This window comes from Symphalangus syndactylus, chromosome 16, assembly GCF_028878055.3.
Source record: "Symphalangus syndactylus isolate Jambi chromosome 16, NHGRI_mSymSyn1-v2.1_pri, whole genome shotgun sequence".
Lineage (NCBI taxonomy): Eukaryota > Metazoa > Chordata > Mammalia > Primates > Hylobatidae > Symphalangus > Symphalangus syndactylus.
In genome coordinates this window covers 59,653,706-59,674,034 of record NC_072438.2, presented here as the reverse complement: position 1 = coordinate 59,674,034, position 20,329 = coordinate 59,653,706, and positions in this window count along the sequence as shown.

The window sequence follows — 20,329 nt, the reverse complement described above, 5'->3', positions numbered from 1 at the left end:
TAATAGTGATAGATTTAAAAGACTGTTTCTTTACTATCCCTTTAGCTGAGCAAGACTGTGAACGGTTTGCATTTGCAATTCCTGCAAACAATCTGCAGCCTGCTAAGCATTTTCATTGTTTTACAGATGGGTCTAGTAATGGTAAAGCTTCTTTTTCTGGCTCAAAAAGTAAAGTTTTCCAGATGCCCTCTACTTCAGCTCAAAAAGCGGAGCTTGTAGCTATAATTGGGGTATTGACTGCTTTTAATACATCTATTAATGTGATTTCGGATTCTTCATACGTGGTTCTTTCCACACAGTTAATTAAAAATACTCAGTTACTATTTCATACAGATAAACAACTGATGACAAAAACAAAAAAGGGAGAGAAATAGGGATTACGGGACAGCCCATACACAATTGAATCTAGCATTATTAACTTTAAATTTTTTGAGCCTGCCCAAAAGCCAGATGTTATCAGCAGCTGAACAGCATCTACAGAAACCAGCTGCAAAGACAGAAGCAGAACAATTGGTTTGGTGTAGAGATCCGATAACAAAAATTTGGGAAATAGGTAAAATAATAACTTGGGGTAGAGGTTATGCTTGTGTTTCTCCAGGACTGAATCAACAGCTGATTTGGATACTATCAAGACACCTTAAAGCTTATCATGAGCCAGATGCCAAGGAAGAGATTTCGGGAGGATCCCGAGGACCCCTCGGTTGCATCCATGTCAAGACTGATGCTGAGGAGGACCCCAACTGTCACAAGCAACACCCGTTGAACACAGCCACCCACCTGGGGACAGATCAAGAAGCTGTCACAGGTGGTGGAAGAAAACCTGAGGAAAGCAGGACAGCCAGTCACAATGAGTAATTTAATGGTAGCTATGACAACAGTGATCACCACTGCCATGAGTGTTCCTTCAATAAGGGCTGACACAGAGAACAATTATACTTATTGGGCATATTTATCCAATGATGATTGTGTTTTTAATCTGTGTTGTTTGTCTTTGTATAGTCTGCAGATGCAGATCCTGACTCCTGTGAGAAGTAGCTCAGTATGACAAAGCTGCCCTTGCTTTCATTGCTTTGCAAATCAAAGAAGGGGACACTTTGGGAACAGGCCCCCCCCAAAAATCTGGCAATAAACTGGCCCCACAACTGGCCATAAACAAAATCTCTGTAGCACTGTGACATGTTCATTATGGCCATAACATCCATGCTGGAAGGTTGTGTGTTTACTGGAATGAGGGCAAGGAACACCTGGCCCACCCAGGGTGGAAAACCGCTTAAAGGCATTCTTAAACCACAAACAATAGCATGAGCAATCTGTGCCTTAAGGACATGGCCCTGTGCAGTTAACTAGCCCAACCCATCCCTCTATTTTGGCCCGTCCCTTAGGTTCCCATAAGGGATACTTTTAGTTAATCTAATATCTGTAGAAACAAAGCTAATGACTGGCTTGCTGTTAATAAATATGAGGGTAAATCTCTGTTTGAGGCTCTCAGCTTTGAAGGCTGTGAGACCCCTGATTTCCCACTTCACACCTCTATATTTCTGTGTGTGTGTCTTTCATTCCTCTAGTGCCACTGGGTTAGGGTCTCACCGACTGAGCTGGTCTCGGCACTCCAACAGTACTATATAGCTGGAATTGATTTTGTAATACAATACAGGCTCAATCCTGCTATAAAATGAGTATAGGATGAGAACAGAAACTTCCCGGGGAAATGAGAACCTCTAAATCACCCATTTGTAAGTTGTGGGACTTTAGAAAAGTTACTCAGCTTCCATGTTCTTTTCTTTTTAATTAGAAAAAAAAAAAAAGAAATATTGCTATCCATTATAGGGCTGTTGTGAAGATTAAAGTGGGTAATATACCTAAACTTCGAGGTACATAGCATTACTCAAAAGATGTTGATTCTATTCCTCTTTCCTTTAGTTTTAGACTCTGGAAATGAAATAACATAAGCTTTGAAGTGAAATAATATAAGGATACTTACTCTCTCTCATATTGATTATGTTTAAAAATATGGTGATCCAATAGCTCCCCTAAAGTTATTAGTAAGAAACTATATAGATCAGTAATTAAATATTCAGTAGGGCACAAATGTGCCTATGGATTCTGAATATGTGCTTGCTGAATTTTATTTATGCGTCTGGTTAATCACTGAAAGGATAGAATTAAAAATTCATGAGTAAAGCAGCTGAATAGTCTTAGAGAGTTGCATTATTTTAATCTTTGTCTAAAATGTGCATTAGATATTAATGCTAGGTACTTATGTTGATTTGCTGCTTATTAATTGAATGGACAAACCTTTAGCTTGGCATATGGGAAGGCCCAGATATTTAGATTATGGCAGTATTGTTTAGAATCACTGTGTATCAGGAAACATTTGAAATAAAGGCTCTGGAAGTACAGTTTAACAAATCAAATATGAAGTAATGGCAAATATGCTCAGAGCTTAGTATGTGTCAGAAATTTTGGAAATTCCTTATCATCAGGTTTCTAGGAATAATTTTGCACAATAGACTTCTCCCATATATAGAATCATTTCTGTCTTAAAATTGAATTTCTTTTCAGATGGATATTCTAGCTAAATGCCCAGAGGCTACTATAAAGTGGAGTGCTCATAAATATGTAGACTCTTGGGATCTTTATAAATTAGAACATCTTTGTAGAAAAACAAGTGAAAATTCAATAAAAGTGTTGACATGCTGCCAAATAAATCAGTGAAAAATAGTCATCACTTACCCAAAACTCAAAAATAATCACTATCATTCAAATCAACCATGATAAACAAAGATAAACAAGTGGAGAAAAGCTGAACCAGAATTTCTGAAAACAATACTTCCGAGTCCTTCATACCAGAAATAGCATTTTCATGAACAAGCTATGGAATTTATCTGAAATTTTCAAATAGGGCTCTTTCAATGAGCATTTCAGAAATGGCTTTCTCTAGAGTTACACTTAGGCTAGTTGACAATTTTGCCTAGGGAATGAATTAAAGGCTGCAGGTTAAGCTCAGGTGTTCACACTTTAGAACACTGTTTTTGCTGCTTCTTACATTCAGTTTCTTAGACTTGAAATCCAAGAGTCATCTTGGTTCCTCTCCTTCCCTTCTGCTCATACGGTATATCCAAATCATCAGCAAATCCTGTCACTCCGCCTTCAACATCTATCTCAAATTAAACTCCTTTTCACTATTTTCACTCTGTCACTCTCTTCCCATGATTTACGGCAATCGCTTTCCAACTGGTCTTGCAATTTCTAATCTTAACCCTTCACTCTCTCTTCTCCATACAGCAGACAAGTGTAGTTTAGAAATCAAACCAAGTTTCCCTCTGGCACAAAATCTTCCGATGGTTTTCTATTACACTTAAAATGAAAATTTAAAATTCTTAACATGGCTTAAAAAGGTCTACTTGATCTGGCCCTCTTCCTTCATCCCATGCTTTCCCAATTGAGCTCACTCCACTCCAGCCTCTTAAGGATTAATTCTATCCCTTTAAGAAGCTAAACTTATCTTATTATACTTACTCTTCCATCTGTCTGGATGCTCTATTTAGGTTTTCACATAGGTTTCTCCTTTTAGTCAGTGAATTTTGCCCTTGCTTTCTCCCATTCCATCCCTTAACCTACTTCATTTTTTTTGACACTACCATTATATGAAATTGTACTGTTTATTTACTGTTTACTTGTTTATTGTCTTCCTCAATAGAAAATGAGCTCCCAATAAAGTGGTAAGTCTTTTAGGCTTTTATTCACTGATACATCCCAGCTCCTGAAGTATCTGGTAATACCTACTGAACAAATGAAAGAAGAATGAATGAATTTATGTGGAAATCCTAGGTGAGAGTAATGGATAATTGGTCCAGAGAATAATTATGATGAAACCAGTTCAAGAATCAAAACATGTTCAAGAAGTACAGGATTGAAATAAAAAATAGTAGGTAGAAATTCTCTAATATGAACTGCCAGAGCATGCCAAGACTCTTTCCTAAAGAGGCTATTTATAATGACAAAAATTGAAATAAGAGTAGCATTGATCACTCTTTTATTATAACTAGTTGTGAGAATTTTGCTTAAAAATTATGTTTCAACATAATCGAAAGTGTGTATGTATAAGTGTGTTTGTTTAATTTGCTTAGAAAATATCAGCCATAGATATGAAGGTGTGTCTTATCAACTCAGGATCTGGGACTAGTCATTCAGACCTTTCTTCTCTGGAATTTATATGTAATTTAAGAAATGGAAGCTTTCTCTTACATTCTTCCCAACTTGGATCATGGAAACTTGGAGCTGTCCATTGCTCTTTCCCTCTGCTTGCATAATTGTACAAAGGAAAATTGAAGCCAACTTATGAAGAAGTAAAGGTGAGACAAGGTGGGAGAGAGAAGAGGAGGGGAACCAGATGCCATCATCTGAGTACTGGTATCTAGATCTGTCCTGAGGCCAGCTCCACCTCTGTCCTCCCTAAGTCAATGAGGCAATTAATTCCATTTTTAAAAAAACTAATTTGTGTTGATTTTCTGTCACTTGTGACAAAAAGTCCTGAGTAATTCATTTAGAAAAGAATCATGTTCTTGATTGGATGATTCAAATATTCTTCTGATATTTAGACAATATATGCTGATGGATATTATATTAGAATTAGACATTTTATGATAGAGCTCTTTAGAATGTAGCTGTTCTAAGGTAGTTAATGCTTTAGGTAAATGTAATCTTACTCAAAGCCCCAAATATAAAGCAAATAAAAATGCTGATGTTGTGTTTTGTGAGTGTTTCCAGATTCCTCCAGACAGAGGGATTGGAAGGGCTCCATGGAACTGCAGGACTCCTTGGGGGCATTGACTACCTCCTTAGTTTGAGAATAAACAAATTGTATATGTCAAGTTAGAGGAATTAAATAACTTTCCCTTGGCATATAACTAGCTGATTTACTCACTGGCCATTAGAAAAAAATGAGTAAAGATAGCAAATTCTAATCTAATTTTCTAATCCTTAATGCAGAGTAATTTCTTAACACAAGACTTAGAATTTCTTAAATTTTCAATATAAAGCTCAAAGTCTTTATCTAGTACACAAGCCTTTTGAAGCTCTAACTGGGCTTGCTTCCCTACCATATACATTCACCAAATTACTATAGATCCATGAAAACATGGCTCTTTGTGTTTCCTTGTATTTACACTTTTTTTTTTTTTTTGCCTCTGCTTATGATGTTCTACTGGATTTTGTATACTTTCTGCCTCCAACAGTTCCTGGAATGCGGTAGATATTCAATAGATGTCAGCATACAAGAATGAATGGATTTCCTTTCTTGTGCAGGTTTCTGTGATCTAGAGAAATCAGAGATATCAGAGACTGTATTATGAATCAGAGTATTATACATACACAAGGTATTGCTCATTTAGAAAAATAAATGCTTAAAGAGAGTTGTTTACTTTTTAGATTGTATAAAGAAGAAAACATTAGGATTATAAAACAGCATCTACTTGCATTTAACAGATATCTTTTGGTCTTCCTACTACAGGATTCCTGAGAACCCCAAAGTCTTAATTGCTACATCCATAAAAAAAGAAGTAACCTCACTTTTCAGTCTTTTATATTTGCCATCATTCCAACAGATAGTGCCCTGGGTGATTCTGTTTTATAATATCAAGCCAAATTATGAACTTATAACTTGTTTTAGCTTAAACATACTTTCTATTAAAGAAAGTGCAGACATATCAATTACTTTTTCAGCTTGAATAATTATTTTCAGTATAATTAGATAAAAATTCATTATTTTAAATTAACTTTTGATGAAATAAATGTTAAAGAAGGGCTATGTGTTTTCTTGATAGTTTAACATATTAAGAAAAACAAAAATAGATTTATTTTTATGATAGTTTATATATCCATGTATATCTTTTACATTTTTAATAAACTTTTTCTTTTTTTTAATTTTTATTTTTTTTCAGATGGAGTCTTGCTTTCTCACCCAGGCTGGAGTGCAGTGGTGCCATCTCAGCTCACTGCAAGCTCTGCCTCCCGGGTTCAAGCCATTCTCCTACCTCAGCCTCTCCAGTAGCTGGGACTACAGGCACACGCCCAGCTAATCTTTTGTATTTTTAGTAGAGACGGGGTTTCACCGTGTTAGCCAGGATGGTCTCGATCTCCTGACCTCATGATCTGCCCACCTCGGCCTCCCAAAGTGCTGAGATTATAGGCATGAGCCACCGTGCCCAGCAGAACTTTTTCTTTTTTTATGGGAGAATTTTATTTACCAGGAATGGCATATTTTCTGAGTGGAGCATGATGGTTTTTCAGCTTTGATGTATATGTTAAGAATCTCACAAGGGATTTATATAAATGTTTATCATTGGGTCCAGCTCTCATATAGAGCCTAGAAATATATTTTTCCAAATCTAACAAGTGACTCTGATATGGCTGATTTAAAGACCCCAAATATTAGAGCACACAAAGCTAGAATATTCCCTGGTAACATGAAAACAAAACAAAACAAAAATCAAAGAAACCAAGTAGTGAAATTATAGAGAAAACTCATTATTCTCTTTAGAAAGAACCATCAGAATTCTAAGGAGTTCAAGTAATTAGTGAAAAGAGTAGTAGGATTGCAAGTAAAATGCAAAATAGTCCATCTTATAAATTACTGGTCATACATTGTGAGGAGAAGAGCCTGCTTAGAGAAACCTCTGCATGGGCTTTTAAGTTAGAAAATCTTGGCTTTAAGTTTCAGTATTATCATGCAATAGTTGTGCCCTTACTAAACCTGTGAGGCTGAAATTTCTCATATACAAAGTCAAAATAATGATACTGATACGAACTCACGGGGTTAATGTGAAGCAGGAGGTAACAGAAGTGGAAGCAATGACTTTTTCCTTTTCCAGACACTTTGAAATGGTTCAATTCACTTATATCTTCAGGAAAATATAATTGGATGACTAATTTAATATTCTCTGAAAGTCAGACATTGAAAGCACTGAGCCAATGCCTGGAAAAGATTAAATTTTGTAACAATCATGCAAATTTGTACTTTGTCACTTTTTAAAAAAGCTTTAATTACCAAAGTCATTGATGAATACATGCTTTTTGCAAACTTGTCAAAGTCGTTCATGTTCCATCCTCCAACATTTCTTCTGTCTCTGTAGCTAAACATTGTGCGGATTTTTCCAGATCGTTTTCTGTCATTGTTATGATTTTATAATTAGTCTCCTAAATCCAGATATTAGAATGTATTTCTCTAATTGGGATTGTTTTGGCTTCAATGATATCTGACAAAAGCTTAACAATATTTGTTTATTATCTCACAAAGTGGGTCCAGAGACAGGGCAGGAACTCCGAGGTAAGCCCAGGAGCTGATATCAGTGTGGGTACTTTTTCCTCCATTTTTTCACATTCCCATCCTCACCTTGACAGAAACACCTCAATTTGTCTGTGGTTACAACGTGGCTGCAGCTCGTTCAGGCACGTTCAGGCATCAGGTCCTCATGTAACAATATACAGTGGTGAGAACTGCGTTTTTCCTAACATATGTCCTTTGTAACATTTTTCCCAGAATTCCTCAGAAGAGTTCCCCTGTTGTCTCATTGGCCAGGGTTGCAATTCATGCCATGCCTAAACAAGTTATGTATAAGAAGAATAGAATTTTTATAATTGGGTTAGACAACTGACCTTCACCCTCATACTCCCAGCAAGTATGAGAGGGTAAACATATGAATAAACCAAAGGCTCTGCAGAAAGAAACCTTCAATGTCTGCCAGAAGCTACAAATTATAAGAAAACTGTGTTCCATAATGACAACAAATTAATGATGGGAAAAATATATGAATGTTTCTAGTCATCTTTCAAATCTCACCTCACCTTCTGCTTCCTCCAGCAAGCATTTCCTTGACTTCTCAAAGTAGGTCACTGGCCTGCTTGACATCACCAGAGGACTCATGGGCTTTCAGAGCTAGTTGGCACAAATGTTGCTATGGGATTATTTGATTCATGTATGACTTACTGACTAAACCGTAAGATCAATGGTAGAAGAAACTAGGATTATTTCATTCACCTTTATAGCTTTCATGCTTAGGGCAGTGTCTGGCACACAATACATGAATAAAGATTTTATGTAGAATAAATGAATAGCAGGGGGAAAATTAGGATAGCTTTTACTGTTGCTGAAATAATCCAATAAAAGAAGGGAATGGAAATATGGCATGTTTCCATTTTTAGATGTAAAATCAAGCAAATTTTCATAGCTGACATAGGCAAAACTTGCCTGGATATTAAGAATTTAAATATGCTATCTCTTGAGCAGGAGATAGTGTTTTAAATTTCTTAGGCTTGTTCTTGAAAAGCTTAGGAGGCAGACACTGGCTTTCCCACATGAATATTTCAACAGTTAAAAGCTCCCTCACTTGGCCTTAATCTATAACGGCTCCGTATGTGTGTGTACAAGTGGGAGACACACTCTCAAATAGAATTCTACTTTAAACTAGGGAAAATATAAGGGAAAATCAAAGTTAAAAAACAAAACACACTAATAGGAAAGCAATGAAGTTGGAAATGAGATAGAGAGAGAGAGAGAAAGAGAGAGGGTGAGAGAGATTTAGAGGAAAGACTTCTGTGCTATTTTATTTAAAGATTCTGAAGAGGAAGGATTGTTCAGAACTGGCACACTCACTCGGTTTGGTTTTAGAAGGAGTCTCTGAACTATCTTGCACTATGACTAACCCCCCGCTCTTAGCCATCCTGGTGTGTGAGATTGATAGCAGGGATACAGAATAATGGGAAGTCAAGAGCAGGGCAGCCCTATCAATCTTTCTCGATAGGAGCTTCTGAAACATAGCAGCCTTGAAAGGTCATGATGTATGAATTGAACTTCCTGGAATCTTCCTCCCACAAGAAAAATCTATGCACCTTTGTAGCTAAAGAATGATAAAATCCTCATAGCCAGTGTTCTGAAACTTTTTTTCAGTCCACAAGATCTGACTTTTTCTTCCTGTTACTTCTTGTGGTCTGTATATGTGTGTAGCTGAGTGTATCTATTTGTGTTCTTCTGTAGATGACAAACTAGCAGTCTTTTCTAGTAGGTTGTCCTTAGAAATAGCATGGTTCATGATATATATATAACCCTTAAATTATTTAAAAAGTAAACCCTGTGACACAGTGAAATGAATAAAGCAAACGGCATTAGTAACAAAGCAAGCATTATTTCAACAACGCTTACTGCCGTGGTTTCCAAAGTCATCAATATATTTTGAAATAATAAGTGGGCACTTCCAGGGAATTAATAGTGAAGTTTCCTATTTAGCTTAGGACAGTTAACCATATAAAGGCCAAATTACTTCTAAGGAAAAATAAATATGAGATGCATTCATAATAATAAGCAATATTCTCAGCCTTCACTGAATCTGATCTTGTTTTACTTCTTCAATAAGTTCAGAATTTGTTAACTACTCAAACTTACTATATAAAAATAGAGTGCTTTTTGACTAAGGGCAGCAGTTTTGACTCTCATCGAGTTGGTAAAAGAGCATCATGGTCAGAGGAAATTGGGCTCTCAAAACTGACAGAAGATCGTTCCAAATGCTGATGGACATCTATCTTAAAATTGCTGTTTCACATGGATTCGGCACAGTTCCAGCACTCCATAAAAAGTACTCTTGACTTCTAAAGAAACTTCTTTTTTACCATATGGGAACTGTCTTCTTTAGAAATGAGGATGACAGAGGGCTCTCTCATCACTTTTTCTCATATTTCTAGTTCCTAGACAGTGTTACTTGTTTATTTGCTGTTAAGTATATGTGACCAATAGTTGAAGCCATTGATAATTAACCCAGAACATTCTGAATATGAAGCAACCTGAAATTGTGGCTGATGTTGATATTGATTAAAATCAGTGAACAATTTTTATAGTTTTTCTGATTTTTTTTATTTTTATGTTAGACAAAAAACATCAACTACTGATATATAATAAGAGAGAATATTTAAAAATTGTAGCACAAGATCCAGATCCTTGGTCTTAACATTGAGTTCATTTAAAAATATGTATGATGTGCATTATTCTCACTAATTTATATGTAACAATATTTCAATTAAAAAATTAAACATCCCATCAAATTTGAAAAGCAAAGGCTATGTAAATGATAAAACTGATGCAAAGATTTGTTTTATTTCTGTTTCAATCAAATTGACACAATCATGCAAATTTCATCCAAATTAGATTTCAGTCCTTTAAAGAGAGTAATTCAGTTGAAATTAATCTGCTCATTCTTTGCCTCTTTTTCTTTTTCTTTTTTTTTTTGAGACTGAGTCTCGCTCTGTCACCCAGGCTGGAGTGCAGTGGCACTTTGGCTCACTGCAAGCTCCACCTCCTGGGTTCACACCATTCTCCTGCCTCAGCCTCCCAAGTAGCTGGGACTACAGGTGCCCGCCACCACGCTTGGCTAATTTTGTTTTTGTATTTTTAGTAGAGACAGGGTTTCACCATGTTAGCCAGGATGGTCTTGATCTCCTGACCTCGTGATCCCCCTGCCTTGGCCTCCTAAAGTGCTGGGATTACAGGTGTGAACCACCACTCCAGGCCTCAAATTTCCATAAAAATAAAATTTATAAAGACAGCATAAAGAGGACAATTTAGAAAGAAGTTCCAAAAACTTAACAATAAAACAATTGAAAGAACATTAACATTATCAGAATAAAAGGCTACAAAGGGGTTTCTCTGATCAAGATACTGTGTCCTCAGTTGGTTCCTACTGGTGGGTTTGTGGTCTCACTGACTTCAAGAATGAAGCTGTGGACCTTCGAGGTGAGTGTTACAGCTCTTAAACGTGGCATGGACCCAAAGAGTGAGCAGTAGCAAGGTTTATTGTGAAGAGTGAAAGAACAAAGCTTCCACAGTGTCAAATGGGACCCAAGCGGGCTACCACTGCTGGCTGGGGTGGCCAGCTTTTATTCCCTTATTTGTCCTTTCCCATGTTCTGTTTCTGTTGTATCCCAGCGCCCTTTTTTCAGTCCTCCCCGCTACTGGCTACTTTTAGGATCCTGCTGATTGTTGCATTTTACAGAGTGCTGATTGGTACGTTTTACAGAGCACTGATTGGTGCATTTTACAGAGCACTGGTTGGTGCATTTTACAATCCTCTTGCTAGATGCAGAGCACTGATTGGTGAATTTTACTATCCCCTTGCTAGCTATAGAGCATTGATTGGTGCGTTTTACAGTCCTAGCTACAGAGTGCTGATTGATGTGTTTTACAATCCTCTTGCAAGACAGAAAAATTCTCCAAGTCTCCACTTGACCCAGGAAGTCCAGCTGGCTTCACCTCTCAATACTTGGACTGCAAGACCACTTCAGTATTTTGTCTGAATTGTATTATTTTTATTTATTCCTCTTCCTTGAATGCACAGTCCTATCAGTTCTACTTAAGTATTTAAAATAAATTTCTTAGTAGGTAAAGAAATAGAGGACACCAAAGCAAGTAAGAAAACAAATCAGGCTGGGTGTGGTGGCTCATCCCTGTAATCCCAGCACTTTGGGAGGCTGAGGCGGGTAGATCATGAGGTCAGGAGTTCAAGAGCAGCCTGGCCAAGATGGTGAAACCCTGTCTCTACTAAAAATACAAAGAAATTAGCTGGGCTTGGTGGTGGGAGCATGTCATCCCAGCTACTTGGAAGGCTGAGGCAGAAAATTGCTTGAACCTGGGAGGCGAAGGCTGCAGTCAGCCGACATCGCGCCACTGCACTGCAGTCTGGGCGACAGAGTGAGACTCCATCTCAAAAAAAAAAAAAAATGAATAAATAAAGCAAATCAAGCCCATACTGATATCTAAAACAGTGGCCAAACAATGTAGGTAAACAGAAATATATTCTTTTTTCTTAAAGTCCTGAAAAATCTATTTAAAAACTATATATTAAATAAGAAACACTGAAGCACACTGAATTAAGTGTAGAGCAGCATTTAAAAGTATTATTTTTAGCATGCTGAATGAAGGTGCTGTGTTATCCTGATACTATAGGGGATCTCCAAATTTCTATTCAGCGATTAACAGTCAATAGCAGGAGTAGGCAAGCTACAGCTTGTGGGTCTGCCACCTGTTTTTTATAAATAAAGTCTTATTGGAACACATCCATAACCATTCATCTATGTATTGTTCAGGCTACTTTCACACTACTAGAGAAGAGTTGATTCGTTGTGATAGAGATTCACAGAGCTGAAAATATTTACTATCTAATGCTTTGCAGGAAAAAAAATAGTTTTCAAACCCTAGTCTATACAAATCAAAATAAATTTAAGCTATTTTAAATGACATGATTGAAGCAATTTTACTAATAAAAAAGGCAAAGATATAACTTACAGAAGTCTGAGATGAACAATAGCGTATGATGAGGCTTATCTCTCTAAAATTGTTGGCTTCATAGAAAAATTAGTTTTTCTGCAAGAGTACAATGATTATGACACATTACCTATTTGGATTTAGAAGGGAAAAGAATGCATTCTAAAAATATATCTATTTGATAAGATAAGCTAATTGCTACAGCAAATAACTAAAATTTGAGTGATATCACATTATTATCATTACTATTACCTTTTCACTCTTGTAACAATCTGTAAAGCACTCAATTGTTATTGCTAGTAAAATAGTATAGTTTTACAACCCAATTGAACAATACTGTGGTAATTGTTCAAGTTCACGGATTGAAATAACATCAAATTTATTTATAGAACTGATTTTTCTTATAACATTACAATCCTAATACCTTACATATATACTATATATAGTATATATATAAAATAAAATTTAATACTTGGTTGTCACAAAAAATTAAAAGTGAATATTCTTTAAATATTCTAACAAATTGTTAAGAAATATAAATATTTCATTATAAAGCTGAGCAAAACATATGAAGTTATTAGTAACCTCCATAGTCTAGAAAACAACGCTTTTGAACAAAATGTGATGGAAGCCACATAGGTAATTTAAAATTTTCTGAGAGCCACATTAAAATAGTAAAAACAAAAAACCATGACAACAAAAAACAGGTGAATTCATTTTAACAATATATTTATTTAACCCAATGTATCCATAATACTATTTCAACATGTAATCAATATAAAATTATTAATATGTTTTACTTTTTTTCACAACAAGTCTTCAAATCCTGGAGTTTATTTTATGCTTTGAGCATGAAACTAGCCATTTTTTGAGGACTCAGTAGCCACATGTTGCTGTGGCTACCATAGTGCACAGCACATTCCTAGATTATTGACTCTCAAACTTCAGGGAGTCTGAAAGTGAACTGGGAGAAATTGTTAAAAGAATAGAATCTAGCTCCTCAGCTGGGCGCGGTGGCTCACACCTGTAATCCCAGCACTTTGGGAGGCCGTGGCAGGTGGATCACAATATCAGGAGATAGAGACCATCCTGGCTGACACAGTGAAACCCCGTCTCTACTAAAAGTACAAAAAAATTTAGCTGGACGTGATGGCGAGCGCCTGTAGTCCCAGCTACTTGGGAGGCTGAGGAAGAAGAATGGTGTGAAACTGGGAGGCAGAGCTTGCAGTGAGCCAAGATCACACCACAGCACTCCAGCCTGGGTGACAGTGTGAGACTCCATCTCAAAAAAAAAAAAAAAAAAAAAATTCTGGCTCCTCAATTAAAGAGTCTGATTCAGTAGGTCAGGGTGGGGCCCAGGAATCTACATTTCAATAAATAGTCTCATGAGTTTTATGCAAGAGATCAGGAGACTACACTTGATAAAAGGCTACTATAGAAATCTCTACTGTCTCTTCTAACACTGATTACACTAATTTTATAGTTTCTAGAATTTTCAAAACCTTAATTTCTAACAATTTCAGCATATAGTGTTTATAATAATACATTATTCTATAGAAAATTTGTTTAGAGGAACATATTGGATTTTAAATCGTTGAGGATTTTGAACAAGGCTGCAGGGCAAGTTAGAGATGACTGGAACCATCTTTGTTCCAGTTCACACTCTTTCCCACTGAGTAAAGGAACAGATGGAGGAGAGGCACCTTCAGTGTCACTGAAAAAAATACTTTATTGCCAGATATGAAGAAACTCCTTCATTTTGATATACAGAGAATTTGGGATTTCAGAAAGCAAGTCCATATGTAGTAGATCTCAGCTTTAATATTCTGATATTCTAAATCATTAGCAATGTATGGTTTATATTTACTGTTTTATTACCTTTTTCTATTGCGAATTTCCCTTCAATCCTCAACCTCATATGCTTTCCTATCGACTTTACCAGATGTCTCATTCTATCTGATACTGTACTTGTCTGCAATACAAATGACTGCTATTTAGAGAGTCCAATATCTTTGTATATACAAATTATTCAGACATATTTGTGTGTGTGTGTATGTATATATATATATATATATATGGTTTTTAACATTTAAAAATGTCGAATCTCTCAAAATGTTGCATGTATATTAGCAGCAGCTTCTGCTTTACAAATAAATGATGTTTTTTCATTATTTTCCAATTTAACAGGATTTATTCCATTCACTCATTACATCAATGAATTATTTTCTTCTAATATCAAGAAGACCAATAACTTCTTAGAACGTGCATCCCTTCTGTAAGAGAACAAGGGTAAGAGAATAATCCATCTTCCTTCAAGGGTGCTTGCTTCCTTCGTTGAAAATCCAAACCAATCCTCTCTACATTCAGTCATGGTCCAACATGTGTTTCCAGGCTATTTTCTTTTCAAAGATTTGTACTTTTAAGTGAGGTATGATATGTCTTAAGCTTTATCAAAAGAGATATTGGGATATACCTACTGTGGAGTCAATCTATGCTGTTCAAGATATTTTGTAAAGTTTTTTGATTACTTTGGGAGAAAAAGTGATCTCTATTTCATTTATCTTCTCAAATTACTTACAGAGTGAATGCTTGCTTTGGAATGCTGACTCCAATAGTTTATTAGATCTAATTTTTGAATGCAAATTGAGCATATTCTAGATGCAAAAAGGTGCCATACATTTTGCTAAGAATGCAATGAACTGTAAGACTTGATCTCTATCTCCAAGATTATTTGAGCTGTGTTTATATACATTTTACCTTTTAGATCAAATATTGCAAAATAGATATTATTATTATTCCAATCTTATAGAGTGAGCACCTAAACCCAGTGTAACACAGCTCCCAAGTGTTAAAACTGGGTTCTAAACCTCATATTTCAACAGTACCTCTAGAAGTCTTTCTACTACATCTGGTAATAATAGGAAGAGAAGGCAGTATTAAAAACAAAATGTATATAATTTCAGTGAACATTATTGAAAGTTTTGTGATACTTATCTTAATTCCTCCCATTATGTGGCAAATGTAATATCCCAGATGGTTTTGTAAAATTAGAGAAATCTTGTTTGAACAGCAATGTTGAGAAAATGAGACTGCTAAAAATTTTAGGGAACCAAACTCATCATTATTTTTCTTTGAAGGTACATGATAAATTACCTATCCTTAAAGTCTCATGTAGTCATTTTTTATACCAAAAGATATTTAATATTATATTGTCATGCCATCGCAAACTGAACAGTTGAAAATTGGTGTAATTTAGTTCATGTAGGAAGCTGTTAAGACCCTTAAAGTAAAAACCTTTTAAACTGAAAATCTTTCCTGGACTATTAAAAGTATTAATTGTTTTATAGTCTGACAAATCGCAGTTCAACTATAGTTAATAACATGCTTTTAATAAAGAAAAGACATAAAGTACTGTACTTTCCTACCTCATGTGAGCAGGAAACAATTTTCCAGTTTCTTTCAGTCTCCACCTGCCAAGAAAAAAAAAGAATGGAAACAAATTCTCAAAACCGACAACACTACACTACAATTGGATTGCTGGAAATACATTACAGATTTTACATACTATAAATTTTTCAAACATTGATGGTGAGTAATTAACCTTTACTGGAATGTGTATGTATGTTGCACTCTTACGCAGCTAACCTTTCTTTCTTTAGTCCCGTTTCATTACATAGTTACTCTAGGACTGGAGATGAATAAATTAATAAAGATTGCTATTTAAAGAATAATGCCTAGAGGGTTGACAGTGGGAGGTAAAGTCAAGATTAAGATGAGCACTGGCATAAATATTACTCTTTTTTCTATTTTTCTCCAGCTTCATTGCAGCCCTTTCTCTCTGTAGTCTGGACATAAAGTCTTTAAACTTAACTCTTTTTCTCTGCTAGGAAACTTCCCATCCCCTTGTTTTTCCTACTGACAGCTGATTTGTCACATCTCTAAGGGGCAATTCCTAATCTCTTTGACCAATCAATTCTCTGAGAGATATTTTTTCTAGAGTCATATATCTCTGCTTAGGAGTATTTATCAATAGTTTAATTTTCTTTTTAGCTATGTGATTGCAGGCATACTTCGTTTAATTGCACATCACTTTATTAAGCATCACAGATATAGCATTTTTTACAAATTGAAGATTTATGGCAACCCTGCATCTAACAAGTCTATCGGCACCATTTTTTCAACAGCATGTCTCACTTCATGTCTCTGTGTCACATTTTCTAATTCTTGCAATTTCTCAAATTTATTATTATTATATCTATTATGGTGACCCGTGATCAGTGATCTTTCATGTTACTACTGTAATTGTTTTGGGGTCTTGGTAAAAACTTGAGTGGCCTTGACAGAAGATCAAACCAGTCACTATATTCCCTTAAACTGAAGCCTAATCCAGAGCAACACCCCAACTGTCTTTAATTCTATGAGGGCTGAGAGAGGTGAGGAAGTTACAGAAGAAAAGTTACAAGTTAGCAAAGGCTGATTCATGAGGTTTAAGGAAAGAAACCATTTCCATAACACAAAAGTATATGGTGAGAGGGTGAGACAGCAAGTGCCGATACAGAAGCTGCAGTAAGTTATCCAGAAGATCTAGCTAAGGTCATTGATGAATTTGGCTACACTAAACAGTAGACTTTCAATGTAAAGAAGGCAGCCTTGTACTGGAAGAAGATGCCATGTAGGACTTTCATAGCTAGACAGGTGAACTGTCTATGCTTGGCTGCAAATCTTCAAAAAACAGGCTGATTTTCTTGTTTGGGAATAATGCAGCTGGTGACTTTACCTTAAAGCCAATGTTCATTTACCATTCTGAAAATCCTAGGCCCCTTAAGAATTATGCAAAATCTACTCTGTATATGCTCTATAAATAGAACAACAAACTCTGGATGACAGCACATCTGTTCACAGCATGGTTTACTGAATATTTTAAGTCCACTGTTGAAACCTACTGCTTACAAGAAAGATTCTTTTCAAAATAGTAGTGCCCATTGACAATGTATTTAGTCATCCAAGAGCTCTTTTGGAGATGTACAAGGAGATTAATGCTGTTTCCATGCTAGCACAACATCTATTCTGTAGCCCAAGGATCAAGGAGTAATTTCAACTTTCAGGTTTTATTATTTAAGAAATAAATTTCATAAAGCTACAGCTGCCATAGATAGTGATTTCTCTGATGAGTCTGGGCAAAGTCAAATGAAAATCTCTGAAAAGGAGAAACTGTTCTAGATGCCATTATGAACATAGGTGAATCATGGGAGGAGGTTAAAATGTCAATATTAATAGGAGTTTGGAAGAAGTTACTTTGAGGGATTCAAAACTTCAGTAGCGGAAGAAACTCCAGATGTGATAGAAATAGCAAGATAACTAAAATTAGAAGTGGATCATGAAGATGTAACGGAATTGTTTCAATCTCCGGATAAAACTTGAGCAGATGGAGAGTTGTTTCTTAAGGATTAGCAAAGAAAGTGGTTCCTTGAGATGAAAACTACTTCTGGTGAGGATGCTGTGAACATTGTTCATATGGCAGCAAAGAATTTAGAATATTCCATAAACTTAGTTGATAAAGCAGAGGCAGAGTTTGAGAGGATTGACTCCAATTTTTAAAGACATTCTACTGTGGATAAAATTCTATCACACAGCACTGCATGCTACAGAAAAATATTTCATGAAAGGAAAAGTTAATAGATATGGCAAGCTGCTATCTTATTTTAAGTACCTGCCACAGTCATCCCAACCTTGAGAAGCCACCACCCTGATCAGTCAGCAGCCATCAACATCAAGGCAAGATTCTCCATCGTCAAAAAGATTAGGACTTGCTGAATGTTCACATAATCATTAGCATTTTTTAGCAATAAAGTATTTTTATTTAAAGTATGTAGATTGCTGTTTAGACATAATACTACTGCACACTTAATAGACTGCAGTATACTGTAAACACAACTTTTATATGCACTGTGAAACAAAGAAATTCATGTGACTCACTTTATTGCAATATTCACTTTATTGTGGCAGTATGTGACAAAATTTTCAACATCACTGAGCTATGTCTGTATTTAATTTGCTTCTGTTTTCTCTATGGCATAAGTCACATAAGAGCATGGTTGGCGTTTATCTGTTTAGACAGTGTTTGGCATTGTTTATTGAATTTGCTAACAAATATCTGCCTCGGTTAAGATAGTGAGAAGTAGAGCCAGCTGGGCTTCTGGGTCTGGTGGGGACTTGGAGAACTTTTCTGTCTAGCTAGAGGATTGTAAATGCTCCAATCAGCATTCTGTAAAAATAGACCAATCAGCATTCTGTAAAAATGGACCAATCAGCACTCTGTAAAATGGACCAGTCAGCACTCTGTAAAATGGACCAATCAGCAGGACATGGGTGGGGCCAAATAAGGGAATGAAGGCTGGCCACCCCAGCCAGCATTAGCAACCCACTTGGGTCCCCTTGCATTGGTGTGGAAGCTGTGTTCTTTCGCTCTTCATAACAAATCTTGCTGCTGCTTACTCTTTGGGTCCACAGCAACTTTAACAGTGGCTTTATTCCTGAAGCCAGCAAGAACAGGAACCCACTGGCAGGAACAAACAACTCCGGACATGGCACCTTTAAGAGCTGTAACACTCACTGTGAGGACCGTGGCTTCACTCTTGAAGTCAGTGAGACCAAGAACCCACCAGAAGGAAGAAACTCCGGACACATCTGAAGGAACCAACTCTGGACACAATAGTACCTAGATTCTTATCTCCTAATTGAGCTCTTCAGCTTTTTCTTCAGTTGTTTATTTATCAGTTAGTTTTGTCACAGCCAAAGTAGTCTTTGCACTGGATTCAGGCTTCTAGTTCCACTTTGATTTTTTAAAAATATTTAATTAAAAGGATCTAGTTCTATGTTTTTCTGTTTGATTACGTTAGTGATAAAAACATTGTGAGCTTAATGAATAAATAAAAATTCATTTGGAATATTTCCTGGTATTTTATTACTAAAGTTATCATTTAGGCCAGGCGTGGTGGCTCATGCCTGTAATCCCAAAACTTTGGGAGGCCGAGTGGGGGGTGGATCACCTGAGATCAGGAGTTCGAGACCAGCCTGGCCAACGTGGTGAAACCTCGTCTCTACTAAAAATACAAAGTAAGGGAAGGTGTAGGCAAAGGGGTACAAAGCTTCCATGTCCTTTGATGCACCACCTCCCAGGAACTTTCATGTATTCTCCTATCCAGAAGCTCCTTGAATTCGGTCCTTTAGGGTTTTTATGGAAGCTTCAATATGTAGACATGATTGATTAAATCTTAAATCATTGCCACTGGTGATCAACTTTACATTCAGCACCTCTACCCTACCTAGAGGTTGGGAGTGGGGCTTAAGTTCCCAACCTTCTAATCATGCCTTGATCTTTCTGATGGCCACTCATCTTAGCATGCAAAAGACACTCATCACTGTGGAGATTACAAGGATTTTAGGAGCTGTATGTCAGAAAACAGACAAAGACCAAATAGACATTTCACAATATCACCTTTGACCAACTGGCATTTTTGTCTTTCACGGAAGATAAATCCACTGTATTCTATGTTGGTTTTAGGAATTATGGAACGTGTACAACTTGAGCTGAACTCTGAAGGATGGGTAGAGACTGAGGGAAGATATGAGCAAAATGACCACAGACGTGGAGCAAAAGCAAGGTTTCGTTTATGAATAGCCTAGACCCATTAGGGTAGTAGAAATCTACAATGTACCTCACTGATAGTCCTGTGTGTAGGTGGCTTAAGCAAGGATACTGTGTGTGTGTGTGTGTGTGTGTGTGTGTGTGTATTGTAATAACCATTGAAAGGTATGGATAACATAAATTTACTTGAAAATTCCAACATCAGAGATAGTATTGTTTTTCATAGAACTACCTCCCACCACCAGAAGGTTAAGATGCATATATTAACATACCTATTAGCATTATTATCACACCTGCTTGGGGTGTTTTATCATGTTTGCTTGAATTACCAGAAGTCAGGGACTCTTCGTAGGCTGAGTCGGGACCTTCTAGAT